The following is a 19,213-nucleotide window of genomic DNA, read 5'->3' as shown; positions in this document are numbered from 1 at the left end:
TTTTGTTGGGGAGAAGAGGTGCACCCTTCATTTTGCTACAGTCCCACTACTCCCTGTGCCTCTGATCTGATTTGATTCCTATAAGATATCACCTTCCAGCTTCTGTAGGCCATTGGAAATTATGACCACTGCTCTAAACTATGCCCACACCTACCTGTAACACAAGAGCCTAACATATGAGTTTGGGAGAGGGTTGATTTAATACCAAGACAGTCATCTACAAATTTATCTCCCTGCTTCAAGTCTCTATTTCTTTAGTGCCTTCTCCTCATGGAAAGTGATTGAACTTTCAGAAATGAATGTATTGATTCTATTACTCCTCTACTATAAGCTTTCGAAAGTTCTCTGTAACCCACAGTTTCTACTTCCCTGCCCACCCTCAGGCATTGCTAATCTATGCTTCAGATATTCTAAATGAGTTTCCTTTTTCAAGCATGCTCTGGACGTTCACAACTACATGCCTTTGCGAATAGTCTTCCCTGTGCTTGGAAGACCCTCTCAGAATTTTTCAATCAGCAAGCCTCCCTCAAGATGCAATCATAAGCCTTGCAAAGTGTTTTCTGATTGACAGCCCAAGCATCCAATAGCTCCTTCTGAGTTCTCACAAGAGTGTTGGTTTCCTTATGATGATTATGTTCATCCTCCATCTTCTCTACAGCACACATTCCTTAAGAGAGGATATCTCTGTAGTGTCTCATAGCACAGGGCCAGGCACCCATGGAGCTTGTAGCAGACAGGGCTCATTGTGGACCATTGCCTGCAACTCCACATTTTCCCTTCCCTCCCTCCTAACAGAGCTCAGTTTTGTCAGAGAAGAACTGAGCTTCAGCTACAAACATGCCCAGCTCGAGTCCTGGCTAGGAAAGACAGAAACCCTTTGCCAAATAAAAAAGCAAAGTCTTCCTAGAGGAAGGCTCTTTTCCCTTTAGTCCAGAATGTGGTGCCCTTCCCGGAAAAGCAACACTGCACTGCATGCAGAGGACAAAAGCCACAGTCAGGGACGGTGGTGCAGGAGGGCGAGGATCACAGTCCCTGGTGACACCTGAGCAACTGCACTCAGCTTGGCCTTTTACCTCCAGACATTTTATTTTATATTAAAAGCATACCATTAAAGGCTTAAACCAGTTTTCATTGAGTTTTCAGCTACTTGCAGTCACGTACTTTCCCCACTGATAAAAGGGTCAGCACCTTTTTTTGAAGAAACGATATTGATCACTCATTCAATAGACATGTGTTAATTCTTGGGACAGTGAACAGGACCAAGTTCCTGCCCTCATGGAGTTTATGTTCTAGAGAGGAGATAGTGAACTATCCTGTTTGTCAATGTATAACACAGCAAATCAAATGATGCAGTGGCTCATGCCTGTAATTCCAGCACTTTGGGACGCTGAGGCAGGCGGATCCTGAGGTCAGGAGTTCGAGACCAGCCTGGCCAACAGTGGTGAAACCCCCTCTCTACCAAAACTACAAAAAGATTAGCCGGGCATGGTGGTGCACGCCTATAATCCTGGCTATTCAAGAGGCTGAGGCAGGAGAATCATTTGAACCCAGGAGGCAGAGGTTGTGGTGAGCTGAGACCATGCCCCAGCACTCCAGCCTGGGCAACAGAGGGAGACTCTGTCTAAAAAAAAAAAGGAGAAGAAAAAAATCAAATGTCAAATAATTGTTAATAAATGTCACATAAAGAAAAGAAAAATAAGCAGGATAGGAAAGGGAGAGTGATGGGAGAAGAAGGATGACAGGAGGAATTCTAGAGCAGGGTCACTGGAAGGCATAGAGTGAGCTCTGTATCTACCTTTGGAAGCATCAGTGCAAATGGCTCGATGCAGGCCTTTGTTCCAGGAAGAGTAAGAAGGACAATCCACTAGAGAACAAAGCCTGACATGGAGCAAGTGGGGAGATGATACCAGAAAGAAGAATGCAGGCTGCTGGGCTATAGATTCCATGTGAGGTCACAATCTATGTGTGATTAGAAGCTGGGGAATGTATTGATGAGCTGTGGCCTAATTTGCTGATATATATTTTCCCATTGATTATCCTGCTACGTGGAAAATTGATGGCGGGGGGAAGCAAGATTGGGAGCAGAAGACGATGTTGAAAAGTGGCCTCCTTCAAGCTGTATTTTGGAGGTAGAATCAGTAAGATCTACTAATGTGGAGCTTGAGAAAAATAGAGGCATCAGAAATGATGCCCAGATTTTGACCTGAGCTCTTCAGTGAATGTTGGTGACATTTTCTAAGATATGGAAGAAATCAAGAAATTAAAAGTTATTTTGGACATGCTGAATTTGAGATATCAACTAGATACTCAAATGGAGACATCAGGAAATCAGAGACCAGGAAACAGTTTGGGGCTGAAGATGGAATTTGGGAGTCTTCAGCCATAAAGACAAGGGACTGGGATGAGGTCACCTAAAGAGTTAGTATTATGAACACTCACATAAACTGTGGACCCTGAGTGATAATGATGTGTCAGTGTAGGTCTATTAATTGTAACAAAGACCACGCTGATGGGGAATGTTGATCTGAGGTGGGGTAGGGGCTGTGCCTGTTTGGGGGCCGGGGGCATTTGAGAACTCTCTGTACCTTTCATTCAATTTTACTGTGAGCCAAACTGCCTAAAGAATAAAGTCTATTAAAGAAAATTCAATTAGGCCTTAAAATAGTGTTAGAGGAGAGTGTCAGAGGAGAGAAGGATAGGGTGAGTCGTGTGTTATGAAGAGCTTCAGACATCTGAGAGAGAAGCAGCAGCTAGGGAAGGAAGCTAAAAAGGAATGATCAGTGAGGGTAAAAAGAAAACGAGCGAGTACAGGGTCAGGAAGGCCAGTGAAGGAAGCACTTTAGGAATAATAAAATAAATTCCTTTTTCAGGTGAAAGAGATGAGGGTTGAGAATTGATCATCGTCTCCTTAACAAGGAGCTCCTGTTCAGTGGCGTGATGGGAACCATGTGTGCTCTGATAAGACTACATTATCAGAAGTGGTCTTATCAGAGGTAGGGTACCTTATCATCCGAGCTGTCTCTGTTCAGGTGAGGTTACTAAGTGGGAGGTGTTGCTGCTGATCTCTACAAGGTAATTACCTGCTCTCAATTTCTCACCCCTCGATCCTCACAATTTCTAAACTCAGCATCCTGAGGCCTTTCCCTGGTTCTTGATTCCTGTCACCAGGCATCTGGAAGCATCAAGCAGGCCTGGGAGCCCTTTCGTTTTTCCTGAAAACACAACAGAGCAGGACCATCTTTCCATAATGATGGTAGATCTGTGGATTGTGCTCCACTGCCCCAGATGACTTAGCTAAGCTGGAAATTCTTTCCCAGAATCCACTTCTCTGAATTTTCAATTCTTCTACAAAGGAACTCTGCATGTAATTTGGAAGCCAGAAGAGAAGCAGCAGCTGTGTTGCCACCCGAAGGGTTGTTGTGCATCCAGGTGCTCCTCTGTGGATTCCCCTGGGGGATTGTGGGCAGTGGCCAGGCCCAATGCTCCCAGCTCCCACCTGACCTTCCCCTTCAGCTTCTCTGAGCCTTGAGTCAGGTGGTTGTGCAGCTCCTTGGTGAGGGACACTCACCTATCTGCACCCTATCACTGAGATTGGAGGGGGTGACAGACAGATGTGAGACCAAGATTTTTCCCTCAAATTCCCATTTGTCCTCTCTTTTGCATGTCACATTCATCTTTCTTTCTTAAGCACCAGCTTTGATAACTTCAAACTCAAAGGCAAGCGCATACATAAGTATCTTAAGTAGACTGTATAACCCATGAGGTCAATAACAAGGCCTATATCTATACCTAAATAAAGCATGAGAATGACTTTGTATCACCCATGGTGATTCTTCTTTTCTTATCCAACTGTATATAAATGATCAAGAAATGGTCACATGCCAGGAGAATTTTGCAAATGCGAGATGCTGAGAGCTTGAGAAGGGTGGTTAAGAGAGAGATGTCAGAGGATTCCTACAAAATCATGATCAACCATGTGTGCTCTGATAAGACTACCTTGTAGTGTGACCCAAAACTCGTCCACAAAGTTGCAAAAATCTTAATGTGAATGCATTTATAGTGGCATCAATCAAGAGATGAATTAAGATGTCTAGCTCAGCAAAGAAGAAACCTAAACATCACAAGCTAACACAGGACATAAGAAGAGGTAGCCACAGGGAAGACAGATGATCCACAGGTGTTACAGAGAGGGTGCTGGACTAACTAGTTTTTCCCGTTGGGAATATCGGGTCAGGATGATCTACATCTCTATGGGTCAAATAAATTCCAAGGGTCATATGAATTACATTTATTTACCCACATCTGATGACTGATGTGTCACAAGATTCTGTGTCCACTTTTGTCCAAGTTCTTGACTTAGCTCCTGCCTCCCAGCCCTGTGTTTATGCTGTAATTCAAACTCTCATTGCCTCTCACCTGAGCTACTATAAAAGTACCTAAACCAGTCCCCTCATCCAGTCTCTTTTTCCATTCCATTCCCCTTACAATGCCCCATTTAACCTTCCTCAAATGCACCCCTTGTCATGTCAGTGACGTGTCCTTTGTTCCTCCAATACCTAATATGGTGCATAACAAATCATATTTTATAAGAATCTGTTGAATAAAAGCTGGCATTAGAAAATTTCCCCATGAAGGCATTATATATACATATATATATGTGTGTGTGTGTGTGTGTGTGTATACACACATTAATGTATGAAATGTTTTTTCTACAAATAAAGAATGCAATAAAATGCAAATAAAGTGACAATTCATGTTATCATCAGAAACACAGCTGGCTGGAGAAAAAAACCAGTGAAATTTATCCTGAATCTCCTCTTACAAAATCCTTTTATCTTTCATTAAGGTACCTCTTTTCATCTGTTCTCATCCCTGTAAATCAACCATTCCTATGTGTCTTTTGTTTTGCCCCCTCTTCACCTAAACTATCTTCAGAAAAATCCCAGTAGGTGTCATGTCTCAGGAGAGTGGAGATATTTTATGTATTATATTTGACCTTGGGAAAATGGGCAGTGAGAAACCCAAGAGAGAGTTAAGAAAGTATTTGGCAATATCAACAGACATTAGGTTTCCTTGAAGATGTACTCCAAGAGTATGATACATATGAATAAACAATCTTGAGAGAACATTTTGTTGGCTGAATTGCACCCTCTGAAAGCATATATTCAAGTCCTCACCCATGAACGAGATCTTACTTGGAAGCAGGTGTAATTAAGTTAAAATGGGACCATGCTGGACTAGTGAGCCCTACACCTAACGAGGCTGGTATTTTTAGAAGAGAGGAGAAACAGAGACAGGCCCAGGGAGAATGCCCATGAACAAGGAAGCAATGATTGGAGCATTGTGTCTACAAGCCAATAGTCACCAAGCATTGCTGACCCCCACCGAAAGCTGGAAGAGGCCAGAAAGTATCTTTCCCTATAGCCTTCAGAGAAAATATGGCCCCAGCGCTGTTCTGAACACAGAAGATACATCAGTGAACAGATGAGAGGGAAAATCCATGTCCTTATGGGTTGTAGTTGATGAAAAACTTTGCTTTTTAGGAATAATCAAATTGACAGCTCAAGCATTTTGTCTAACTTATTTTCTGTCCAGTTATAACTCTAATATAACTCTAATATATATATATATATAAAAGATAATTTAACAAATTTTATGAAGATGTATGGATAGGTGTGAGTCCATATAACTCAATTGTGTAGAGTAGGATAGCTCTCTACTGGTTCTGGGGAAAAGCGGGCAGGGGGTTCCTAAAATATGCGGAAGGCATTATATTGCAAAAGAGAAGCTTTTAGGAAATGGCCTCTGGATGCTTCTGTGGGTTTTTTTCTGCTCTTTCCCCAAAGATTGAATATTGTTTAATATGCTCTTTCTGGCCAAACACCTGTCAAATTCCTATTTTTAGTTGATTTTAATTAGGAGCAAGAACTAATACCCTTTTAATTAATTGGATGTCTTCTCTCCTCAGTTCCTCTGCTGCTTCTCCCTCCACTAGATAACCCCACACACAACTGGTGTAGGGTTGAGGAATCTATTAGTCGGAGACCATGAGGATCATAAATACAGAGCTTCACACACACTTAGATATTCAAATTTATTCACATGTCCTTAATTAGTAATAATTCTAATTGAGTTTGAGTCTGCTATCTTGAAAAATATGCAATTTGTTCAGCAAGTGCCCACCAGTTTCCTCCAGTGGTTTTTTTTTTTTTTTTTTTTTTTGTCATACATGAATTACTGAAACATGAAAACAACATCTTTCTTTTTCAAACCATCACATGCATCATTCCCTCGCAACTCTGGAGGCATCTTTTCCACTGCCGGCTCTCCTAAGCGAACTACACTTTAGGAACTAAGAAGTTCTGTGTGTGCTTTCAAATCTCTTTACTGTAGGAGCCAAAGTTTTCTTTGTTCACCAGTTTTATAGCTCTATTCCTCTCCTACATTAATCACAAATAATCAGCCACTCATCTTTAATTCTTTTACCTTCTAAAAAGCTCTCACATCCTTACTTCCCTTCTACCCCTTTTCCTGAAAGTTTTCAGAAGTTTCTTAAGTGCTTTCCAACCATCCTCATCATACTATACTTACAGATCCTTCTAAAATGCAAAACTGGTCATGGTTTTTGTTTGTTTGTTTTCTTAAAACCTGTAAATGGCTTCTTTCATGTGCGTCCCTGTGAAGAGACCACCAAACAGGCTTTGTGTGAGTAACATGGCTGTTTATTTCACCTGGGTGCAGGCGGGCTGAGTCTGAAAAGAGAGTCAGCGGAAGGAGATAGGGGTGGGGCCATTGTATAGGATTTGGGTAGGTAAAGGAAAATTACAGTCAAAGGGGGTTTGTTCTCTGGCGGGTAGGAGTGGGGGTCGCAAGGTGCTCAGTGGGGGTGCTTTTTGAGCCAGGATGAGCCAGGAAAAGGACTTTCACAAGGTAATGTCATCAGTTAAGGCAAGGACCGGCCATTTACACTTCTTTTGTGGTGGAATGTCATCAGTTAAGGCGGGGCAGGGCATATTCACTTCTTTTGTGATTCTTCAGTTACTTCAGGCCATCTGGGCGTATACGTGCAAGTCACAGGGGATGCGATGGCTTGGCTTGGGCTCAGAGGCCTGACATTCCTGCCTTCTTATATTAATAAGAAAAATAAAATAGTGTTGAAGTGTTGGGCCGGCAAAAATTTTTGGGGGGTGGTATGGGGAGAGAATGGGCGATGTTTCTCAGAGCTGCTTCAAGCGGGATTAGGGGCAGCGTGGGACCCTAGAGTGGGAGAGATTAAGCTGAAGGGAGGTCTTGTGGTAAGGGGTGATATTGTGGGGATGTTAGAAGAAACATTTGTCATATAGAATGATTGGTGATGGCCTGGATACAGTTTTGTATGAATTGAAAAACTAAATGGAATAAGAGAAGGAGAAAAACAGGTATAAAAGGACTAAGAATTGGGAGGACCTAGGACATCTAATTAGAGAGTGCCTAAGGAGATTCAGCATAGTCCTGCCAGCAAAGATTATTTATTTACTTCAAGAGTTAAGAGTGGCAGTTTGGGGATAGCACCAGGAGATATCAGCTGTGATGGCTTGGAAAAACAGTGTAAACCGGCAGTGTAAACAAGAGCAGGGCATGTATGAGTAGTTGAGAACGGTGAATAGGAGTATGACTAGACAGAAGATAGTAGGGATGACAAGTTTTTTGGGGCACAGTCTAAGTTGGTCTGGTGTCTGGAATGAGAAGTGTCTATACAGGAGCTTAAATGGGCTGTACCCTGTGGCATTCCGAGAACAGGCCTGAATTCTGAGAAGGGAAAGTGGTAAAAGTATTGTCCAGTTCTTTTTAAGTTGGTGGCTGAGCTTGGTGAGGTGTGTTTTTAAAAGACCTTTAGTCCATTCCACTTTTCTTGAAGATGGAGGACCGTAAGGGATATAAAGCTTTCACTGAATACTAAGAGCCTGAAAAACTGCTTGGCTGATTTGACTAATAAAGGCTCATCTGTTATCAGACTGTATTGAGGTGGGAAGGCTTAACTGAGGAATTATGTCTAACAGAACGGAAGAAATGACTGCGGTGGCCTTCTGAGACCCTGTAGGAAAGGCCTCTACCTATCCAGTGAAAGTATCTACCTAGACTAAGAGGTATTTTAGTTATCTGACTCAGGGTATTTTGAGTAAAGCTAATTTGCCAGTCCTGGGTGGGGCAAATCCTCGAGCTTGATGTGTAGGGAAGGAAGGGGGCCTGAATAATCCCTGAGGAGTAGTAGAATAGCAGATGGAAAACTGAGAAGTTATTTCCTTGAGGATAGATTTCCACGATGGAAAGGAAATGAGAGGTTCTAAGAGGTGGGCTAGTGGCTTGTACTATAGTATAACCTGCCTTTGCTGGTGTGTGGCGATTAAGCCTGGTGGAACCGCCATCAATAAATCAAGCGTGATCAGGCTGAGGAACAGGAAAGAAGGAAATTTGGGGAAATGGAGTGAATGTCAGGTGGATCAGAGAGATGCAGTCATGGGGGTCAGGTGTGGTATCAGGAATAATGTGGGAGGCCAGATTGAAGTCTGGGCCAGGAACAATGGTAATTGTGGGAGACTCAACAAAGAGTGAGTATAGCTGAAGGAGCCAGGAAGCAGAAAGTATATGCATCAGGTATGAGGAAGAAAATAGATTTTGGAAGTTATGAGAACTGTAGAGAGTGAGTTGAGCATAGTTTGTGATTTTGAGGGCCTCTAAAAGTATTAAAGCAGCAGCAGCCGCTGCACGCAGACATGAGGGCTAGTCAAGTTTGGACAGAAAGGCTACAGGGTGTGGTCCTGGCTCTTGGGTAAGAATTCTGACCACGCTAACCATGCCTAGGAAGGAAAGGAGTTGTTTTGTAGAAGGTGCTGGGGTTTGAGAGATCACTCGGACACGATTGGCAGGGAGAGCACGTGTGTTTTTATGAGAATTATGCCAAGATAGGTAACAGATGAGGAAGTAATTTGGGCTTGATTGAAGTAATGGGGGCTGTCTGTGAAGCTTTGCAGCGGTGCAGCCTTGGTAATTTGCTGAGCCTAATGGGTGTCAGGTGAAAGCAAAGAGAGGCTGGGACGAGGGGTGCAGGGGAATAGTGAAAAAAACATCTTTAAGATCAAGCACGGAATAGTGAGTTGTGGAGGAAGGTATTGAGGACAAAAGAGTGTACGGGTTGGGCACCACAGGGTAGATAGGCAAGACAATTTGGTTGATAAGGTGCAGATCCTGAACTAACTTGTAAGGTTTGTCTGGTTTTAGGACAGGTAAAATGGGGGAATTTTAAGGAGAGTTTACAGGGTTTAAAAGGCCATGCTGTAGCAGGGGAGTGATAACAGGCTTTAATCTTTTTAAAGCGTGCTGCGGGATGGGATATTGGCGTTGAGTGGGGTAAGGGTGATTAGGTTTTAATGAGATGGTAAGGGGTGCATGATTGGTTGCCAAGGAGGGAGTAGAGGTATCTTATACTTGTGGTTTAAGGTCGGGGGATACAAGAGGAGGATGCAAAGGAGGCTTTGGATTGGGAAGAAGGGCGGCAATGAGATACAGCTGGGGAAGAAGGGTGGCAATGAGATACAGCTGGGGAAGAAGGGCGGCAATGAGATACAGCTGTAGTCCAGGAATAGTCAGGGAAGCAAATAATTTAGTTAAAGTGTCTCAGCCTAATAAGGGAACTGGGCAGGTGGGGATAACTAAAAAGGAGTGCTTAAAAGAGTATTGTCTAAGTTGGCACCAGAGTTGGGGAGTTTTAAGAGGTTTAGAAGCCTGGCCGTCAATACCCACAACAGTTATGGAGGCAAGGGAAACAGGCCCTTGAAAAGAAGGTAATGTGGAGTGGGTAGCCTCCATATTGATTAAGAAGGGGACGGGCTTACCTTCCACTGTGAGAGTTACCTGAAGCTCGGCGTCCATGATGGTCTAGGGGGCTTCCGACACGATCGGGCAGTATCAGTCTTCAGCCGCTAAGCCGAGAAGATCTGGGAAGGAGTCAGAGAGCCTTGGGCCAGAGTTCCAGGGGCTCTGGGAGTGGCTGCCAGGTGAGTTGAATAGTCCAATTTTCAGTGGGGTCCCACACAGATGGGACGCAGCTTAGGAGGAATCCCGGGCTGCGGGCATTCCTTGGCCCAGTGGCCAGATTTCCGGCACGTGTAGCAAGCTCCTGTGGGAGGAGGTTCTGGAGGAACGCCTGGCTGCTGCGGTTCAGGCGTTTGGAAGTTCTTGTGTGCTGGTTATGTGGCTGGGGTTTGTCTCACAGTGGAGGCAAGGAATTGCAACTTTTTTCTATTATTGTACACCTTGAAGGCGAGGTTAATTAAATGGTGTTGTGGGGTTTGAGGGCCGGAATTTAATTTTTGGAGTTTTATTTAATGTCGGGAGCAGATTGGGTAATAAAATGTATTTTGAGAATAAGACGGCCTTTTCACCTTTTAGGGTCAGGGCTGTAAAGTATCTCAGGGTTGCTGCCAAACAAGTCATGAACTGGGCTGGATTTTTATATTTGATGAAAAAAAGCCTAAACGCTATCTGATTTGGGATAAAGAAAAAGGAGCATTAACCTTGACTATGCCTTTGGCTCCAGCCACCTTTTTAAGAGTAAATTGCTGGGCAGGAGGGGGAGGGCTAGTCAGGGAAAGAAACTGTAAGCCGGACCAGGTGTGAGGAGGGGAGGTGATAAAACGATTATAGGGTGGAGGAGCAGAGGCTGAGGAAGAATTGGGAACTAGCTCGGCCTGGTGAGGAGCAGCCTAGGGAGGAAGGGAGAGGTCAGATGGGTCTGTAGAAAAGGAAGATTAGAAAGACTCAGCGACGCTTGGGGTTGGTACTGAGGGGACAGGCGGGAGGGAAAGAAGGAAGATTTGGGACAAGTTGCACTGGGCACAGGGACTAGGAAGGGACTGAGTGTGTAAAAGAATGCCTGGAGTCAGGCACCTCAGACCGTTTGCCTATTTTATGACAAGAATTATTTAGATTTTGCAGGATTGAAAAATTCAAAGTGCCATTTTCTGGCTATTTGGAACTACTGTCGAGTTTGTATTGGGGTCAAGCGGCATTGCAGAAGAAAATAAGGCATTTAGGTTTTAGGTCAGGTGTCAGTTGAAGAGGTTTTTAATTTTTGAGAACACAGGCTAAGGGAGAAGAAGGAGGAATGGAAGGTGGAAACTTACCCATAGTGAAGGAGGCAAGCCCAGAGAAAAGAGTAGAGACACGGAGAAGGGGTTGTGGGGGGGTGTGGTTCTTGCCCTCCAGAAAAGCAGAGAAGGGGTTGGGGCATGGAAATAAGGGATTGGGGCACAGACATAAGAGGTCAGGGTGCAGAAATAAGGGATTGGGGCATAGAGATAAGAGGTCAGGGTGTGGAAATAAGGGATTGGGGCACAGAGATAAGAGGTTGGGGTGTGGAAATAAGCAATTGGGGGGTTCTTGCCCCCTAGGAAAGCGGGACTTGCTACTAAGGGTGAAGGAGAAGGGGTTGAGGGGGACTTGCCCCTGCCCCAGAAAAGCAGGACTTGCCGCTAAGGGTGAAGGAGAAGGGGTTGAGGGGTACTTGCCCCTGCCCCAGAAAATCAGGACTTGCCACTAAGGGTGAAGGAGAAGGGGTGGAGGGGTACTTGCCCCTCTCCCAGAAAAGCAGAGAAGGGGTAGAGACAAGGAGAGAAGGGGTTGGGGTACTTGCCCCTTCCCCAGAAAAGCAGGACTTGCCGCTAAGGGTGAAGGACCAAGGCAGGCGTCCCTGCGTGGTCTGACACCCTTGAAATGTGAGTGTATAATCAGAGGCGTCCCTGCAATGATTAAACACCAAGGGAAGGCTGCCTTCCCAGTCCATGACTGGCACCGGAGTTTTGGGTCCACGGATAAAACGTGTTTCCTTTGTCTCTACCAGAAAATGAAAGGAATTGAAATTAAGAGAAGGGAGAGATTGAAGTGTGGCACCAAGATTGAAAGGAGAAAGAGGTTGAGGGATAGTGAGGGAGGTTGGAGAAGAGAGTAAAAAGAGGCCGCTTGCGGGATTTGAAATTGGTGAGATGTTTCTTGGGCTGGTCGGTCTGAGGACCTGAGGTCGTAGGTGGATCTTTCTCATGGAGCAAAGAACAGGAGGACAGGGGATTGATGTCCCAAGGGAGGTCCCCCGATCCGAGTCACGGCACCAAATCTCATGCACGTCCATATGAAGAGACCACCAAACAGGCTTTGTGTGAGTAACATGGCTGTTTATTTCACCTGGGTGCAGGCGGGCTGAGTCCGAAAAGAGAGTCAGCGAAGGGAGATAAGGGTGGGGCCATTGTATAGGATTTGGGTAGGTAAAGGAAAATTACAGTCAAAGGGGGTTTGTTCTCTGGCGGGTAGGAGTGGGGGTCGCAAGGTGCTCATTGGGGGTGCTTTTTGAGCCAGGATGAGCCAGGAAAAGGACTTTCACAAGGTAATGTCATCAGTTAAGGCAAGGACCGGCCATTTACACTTCTTTTGTGGTGGAATGTCATCAGTTAAGGTGGGGCAGGGCATATTCACTTCTTTTGTGATTCTTCAGTTACTTCAAGCCATCTGGGCGTATATACGTGCAAGTCACAGAGGATGCGATGGCTTGGCTTGGGCTCGGAGGCCTGACAGCTTCCATGGTTTTTGGGATAAATCCAAGCCTCTGATATACAAGTGTCCTTTACAATCTGTCTCCTGACCACTTTCCCAGCTTTATTTCCCCTCCCCTCTACAAGGTATCTACACTCTCACACTTCATACTTCCTGGGCTTACTGGAGTGGATGCTGTCCTATGGCCCAGATGCACTTCTAGGACTGACACATTCATTCCCCGGCTGCTGGGATTGTTGGTGGCAGACAGCGTACAGGGAAATCCTTCCCCAAGAATTGTCCCCAGCCAAAGGAAGAGACCTGCCTAGCTTAAAGCAATACCTTTTGGGGCAGGAGGCGGGAAAAGATAGGGATTGAAATTTATGAAGGCTCCGTGTGTCAAAGCCTGGTCCTTGCTCGAAGCAGGACAGTGTTGCAGGCTGCCCCACCCCCAGAGCTTCCTGTTGAGATTGGCTTGCATTGCGACTAATCATGGTTCACATGCTCCCTCTGTGCAACCTTACTCGGTGATCCCGGGGGAAATTCCTCAAGAAATGTATTTGCATGCAAATCTCCATTTCAAAGATCTGTGCCCTGGGAAACCCAGCTGAAGTCACTTAGGATTTCCATATTATATAGTGCACCTTTTCACTACTAGGTTTCTAGATGGCCTTTATCTGGGCTGCTCTTCTCCCACTCTGCCTGTTTTCTTTAAGGATCTTCTCAATTCTTTCCTGTTCCGTCTAGAAAGAGTTGAGCAATGCTCCTTGTGCACACCTGCACTCTGTACATGCTGCAGGTAATCATTTGATTGCCTGCTTTTCTGCCTTTCCTAGATTACATTTCTTCAGGACAGAAACTACTTATTTTCTTCTCTGTATCCCTTGTGCTAAGACTAATGCCTATCACAGAATAATTGTTCAATAAATATTTGTCACCTAATTAAATGAATGAATGAGCCTCCAGCTGAAAGAGTTCAAGCCTTGGGAGATAAAAGCCATGCAGCTTAGGAGGACAGAGCAGAAATCTGCTGTCTGTTTAGGCAAATAAATTCATTGACTAATCAATTGGACTTGAAGGATTCGTAAATACCTCAATAATGAGGAAGTAATGTAAATGGAGATTTAGCTTTGGTTGAGTGGGAGCATGAATTAGTGGTCTATCTTTTTAGTAGCCAGACAGGTTGAAAGCATGGTTGATTTTTATTTGAATGAATTTATTGATTCCATTATTGATTTTAATGGTGATGCCAGTCATTGTGCTAAGTTTTACATAAGGTGAAAACTAAACCTAATTAAGGCCCTGCGAGCATGAACTAAATAAACTGCAATACAAAGTTGAGTGATAAGTACCACAGAAGAACATGTGAAAGTTTACAAACTGAGAGATCTCATCAGGCAAGTGACAATCCTATCCAAGGCTTAAAATAGGAACCAGGCCAGCCCTCCCTTGCAGTGCAGGATTCAGACTGAGGGTCTCTGATTGGTAAGTATTGAGCTATGTCTTGCATTAGAGGTTGTCGGATCAGCACAGTAATTCATCTCAGGTAATGCCTGAAGAGCTAACAGGCATTGACCAAGACACTGAAAGCTCAGCTAATGAAAGGTGCTAGCCACTGGTGCAATGGAAGCTCCTGCAGGATGCTTTGCTTTGGCCAGGGTGAGCTTAGATTGAATTTGTAGGTATAGAGCTGTTTCTCAAGGACAGCTCATGGACCATATCAACTGTATTGTTAAATCAAAATCTCTAGGAGGTTTGAGCACCAAATCTACATTTTAACAAGTTCCTGGTTATTTTATCCATACTGAGTTTAAGAATTAAGAATTTTTGGTGTGGGGACTTGGTGAATTGGAAAGCAGGAACAGCTTCTTTCTCTTCCTGGTGTGTGCGCGTTCCTGAGTGTGTGTGTATTTAAGAACAGTAATGGGGGCATTGAAGAGGTTGGAAGAAAGCCATTAGAACAGTATATAATTGATTTCAAGTACTATTGTATTAAATATCAATAAAACAGCTTTAGGCTTTTGTTTGAGTTTAATGTTTGGTCTTCCTAATATAGTAGATTAATTATTTCAATAAAACAATAAAATTTCTATGAGAGGGTAAATGGCATAACAATACACTCCTTCTCAAGTGCAGAACTTGAAAACACCATTCCCAAGCAGAATATAAATGCATTTTTTGGTGTATTATTCTCTGATATTTCCTCTTTTGAATAGCAGAGAAAGAAGTATGTGTGGCACTGTGGTTAAATATGGAATGCAGGCTCTAAAGGATTCCCTTTCCTCTGAAAGTCTTAACAGGCGCCTCACCTTTCTCTGGTTTTACTTCTAGTCTCATGCAAAGACTAAACAACAACAATCAACTCGATAAAATAGTGTCCATAGGCCAGCTTAGATTAGGCTGGTTGCATGGAAAGAATGTGACTGGGAATTCATATCCTAGAGTCAAGCCAGAAACTTAATGATTAAACAAATCACTTCCTTGAACGCAGTCTTTTTCCAAGGTTCTGTTATCCATACTCTCAGGAAGCTGTGAAGAAGGGAGGTCTACGTGGGGGTCTCTTTGTACTGAGACTCATCAGCATCTCGGAAAGCGGAAGGGCCTGAATTATTGCAGGCACAAGTGGGAGGCTGGGACAGCATTTCTGACTTCCTGGTGAGTTCTAATTTTCTTCTGAAATCACGGAGCTCCAATAACTGCAGTCTCCCACAGGTTCATTTCTTGTCAGTATTGTTTGCATGAGTAAAATATCACCACTACATCCAGCCCAAAGGACCCGGTTACTTTAGTGGGTGGATGTCACAATCCAGAGAGGGACAAAGGGGGTTTCTATCTGCTCGCTGAGTGGCAGGGCAGAGGCAAGGCAGGTGCACAGAGATGAGGTCTAAAAGACTTCCTAAAATTGTGAGGCCACCCACTTGACTTTCGCTGTGGTAGTCCTACCAGATTGCAAGACCAATGCAGGTTCCTAGTGCCCTTAGGGCAACGGGACACCAGGCTGCTTCCTGGGCTGAGACAGAGAGGCAGTTCTCAAGTACAAGGCACCGAGGATGCTCACATTTATTCTTGAAGCTCTTTCTTTCCATGGCTTGTGCCTTGGTACAAAAGCTCTGTAAAAGAGCAGATCAGGGACATTTGGTACGGGTCTGTGCAGGGACTCTGACACCACCACCAGCAGTGGTCACAGGTAAGCAGGGCTGCATCAGGGTATGAAGCCCAGCCCAAACGGAGGCAGTGATAGGAGCCTTGCTGGTTTCTGTGACTTCAAGAACAAAGCTGCAGTTCTTTATATATGTGCAGTCAGAAATGAGGCTGAGTCTGGTGGGGCAGGATTGCAGGGAGTTCCATTGTGTTGGAGATGGGAAGGCAGGTGAGGGCTGATAGCTGAGCAGGACAGACAAGTGCAAGAGGAAATCAAGAGAGGGCATGAACCCTTCAGACTCCCATGGTCAGGAAAGGCTTCCCGGAGAAGAAGGCTAAATCTTGAACCCATAGGACAGGAGGGGTATCCAGAAGTAAGGGGGGCAGCCTCAGACATTTGTGTGTCTTCAACACTAGCCTGTCAGCTTCCTGAGGTCAGGGGCCATGCCTGGCCCACCTGGGATATCCCACAACCAGTGCTAGGAGGGACTGGCCAGTAGGGGTCCAGAAAGTGTCTGCTGCAGGAATAAATGAGAAATAGAAAAAGGCTGGAGGAAATTGCTAGGACATCCCTAGCCTGAAGGGTTCACCTAATTGCACTGCTTGAAGCCAAGATAGACAGGCAAGGTCCACTTCCACCAGAGTCAGATCTAAACTCCCTTCTGGAAAAACTGGGAACTTGGTTCACAGGCAGAGAAGTTACACCTGCTTAGTGGAAGCTGAAGAGGTCACGGTCTGCTCCAAGAAAGATGTGGGATGGAGGCCCAGGGAGAAGGGAGGAGACCCCTACTGCAAGGAGCAGGGAGGACTTGAGTGTATGGAGTGACCACTCGGGAGAAAGTCCAAAGGCTGCCACCAGGACCCCCGGGGTCCAGTGGCCACCAGACCCTCCTTGTAGATGTTCCCTTCTCAAATAATCTCTTGTCTTCCATCTCCCATTTCTAGACTTTGCAAATAAAAAGTCAAGGGATTTTAGGAGAGAGTTCACAGGACAGTTCTAAAGATAATTAGAGGCTCAGAAATGACCTGCAGAAAAGATTGGGGGCAGTAAAATCTCTCCTCAAGGAGCACTAAGGAGAGAGTCAATGTATTAATAATAAATAACACTCAGGCCTCACCATGAAGCAGGCTCACATCTAAATTCTACACATCATTTCAACTCCAATGGATTTTATAGTGGAGATTATTGTGTGTTGTGGGTTGAACTAAGCTCCCCTTGACTCTTTCAATTTGTATGTTGGAGTCCTAACCTCCAATACCTCAGAGTGTGACCATATTTGGAGATAGGGTCTCTACAGGGATGGCCAAGTTGAAAGGAGGGCATCAGGATGGGCCCTAATATGCTGTGACTGATGTTTCTATGAAAAGGGGAAATTTGGAGACAGACACACACAAGGAGAATTATGTGAAAAGATACAGGGAGAAGATGTAGAAGACATAGGAGAAGACAAGCCAGGGAGAGGGGCTTAGAGCAGATTCTCCCTTGCAGCCTCAGAAGGAATCAGTCCTGGTCACACTTTGATCTCAGACTTCTGGCCTCCAGAATGGTGAGACAATAATTTCTGTTATTTAAGCCACATGGTCTGGGGTACTTTATAATAACAACTCTAGCAAATAAATACAGTGTTGAATAGTCTTATTTTACAGATGAGTAAGCTGAGGCTCAAAAGGCTAAGTAACTCATCCTCCATCACAGCAAATCAATGGCAGAATCTGGATTCAAACTTAAGTCAACTGACTGTACAGTCCCTCACACATTGCAGCCCCTTGGTTGTTATGGAGACTTGAGAAGTAGATAATGACAACTGATATGTTTTGGCCATGTCCCCACCCGAATCTCATCTTGAATTCCCATGTGTTGGGGGAGGGACCCAGTGGGCGGTAATCGAATCATGGGGGCAGGTCTTTCCTGTGCTGTTCTCATGAGAGTGAATAAATCTCATGAGATCTGACAGTTTTAAAAATGGGAGTTTCCCTGCGCAAGCTGTCTTCTCTTGTCTGCCACCATCTGGGATGTACCTTTCACCTTCCGCCATTATTGTGAGGCCTCCCCAGCCACATGGTGCAGTAAGTCCAATAAACCTTTTTTTTTTTTTTTCCAATTGCCCAGTCTTGGGTATGCCTTTATCAGCAGAGTGAAAATGGACTAATACAACAACCTAGGTGAATCTGCATGAAGTCTTAATGAGGAGACCAGTGAACACCCTTAGATGGAGGTGAACTATGAGGGAGGAGAAACTCCGTGCATATGGATTGTCAAACATCAGCACTAGGGAAGTTGCAAAATTCTCACCCTTTCAAATAAAAGTTACCAAATGAGATAATCAAACAAATGAAACACTGTCACATCTTGCAGAAAGAGAGGGGGATGAATAGGATGGTCTCCTCTAGGGGCCATTCAGCTCTGGCTTGTCCTGGCCTAGCAAAGAGCAAGGGGGCCTGGGAAGTGACATCTGGAAGCCAGGAGCCTGGGGGTGGGGAGGGAACTGGCGGGGAATCTCCTCCATTACCCAGCCTGGGGCCTTGCCACATACTTACAGGAAGAGGCTCGACTCAGTCACAGGCCAGTGAATACCATCCAGGAAGCCTAAGGGCTTGATTTTGTTTTTTCCTTGATTCCTAATCTGGGTTTCTTATTCTGTGCATTATAATACTTTTACCTATAATAATTACAGATTAATACAGTAATTAGAGTCTTCAAGGTACCTTTATTTTATATTTTTCATAGCAACAGTACCAATAAGAATTGTTGTTTTCTAATTCTATTATTCACCTATTAGCTGGCTTTCTTCGCTAAAGAACTTCTTCCCCTCCACACTTTTTATTTTTCTGCCCTGTCTGTCTTATTAATATTTTGAATATTGCTATGGGCTCATGCATTTTTATGCATTCAATATGTCAATTACCATCCTCTTCCTTTTTCAAGCTCCAGTGTCCCAAGTTAGGACATCCAGAGCCCTTCCCTCCAGTTTCAATGTCCTTTGACATCATGCCCTTAGACACTGAGTGCTCTGAGAGCCCCTTTGCTTTCTGGCTTTGAGGAACACACAGTCTTCAGCACAATTACTCAGGCCTGCATTGCAGCATGGAAGAAGACATAGGAAAAGTCTAGCTGAGTGGCTGTGGCTGTGTTATTATAAAACTTTATTCACCAGAAGAGCCTTGGCCCTTGGCATGGTTCACCACTCTTGCTCTAAACAAGTCCTCATCCGGTATCTTTTCTCCTTTTGTTGTGAATCTATGTTTTGGTGCCATGAGAAAGGGATGCTACCATGAAATCACAGTGCATTCAGACTGCCCCCAACCACGTCACTAGTTTTCCAGCAGTACACTTGGTTCTATCTAACAGCAGAATAGCAGGATGTTATGAAAAGAACACAATATTCAGAGAAGGCCTGGGGTTAAGGCCCTACAAGGTTATCCTCTAGGTGTGTGATCTGGACACACCTTGCTACCTTGCAGAGAGGGTGGGAAGTTTGAATTAGAAAAGTGGCTTGTGCATTACACAGAG

The sequence above is a fragment of the Pan troglodytes genome, chromosome 12, assembly GCF_028858775.2.
Source record: "Pan troglodytes isolate AG18354 chromosome 12, NHGRI_mPanTro3-v2.0_pri, whole genome shotgun sequence".
Classification (NCBI taxonomy): domain Eukaryota; kingdom Metazoa; phylum Chordata; class Mammalia; order Primates; family Hominidae; genus Pan; species Pan troglodytes.
The sequence above is the reverse complement of the archived record's forward strand: the minus strand, read 5'-3'. Positions refer to the sequence as shown.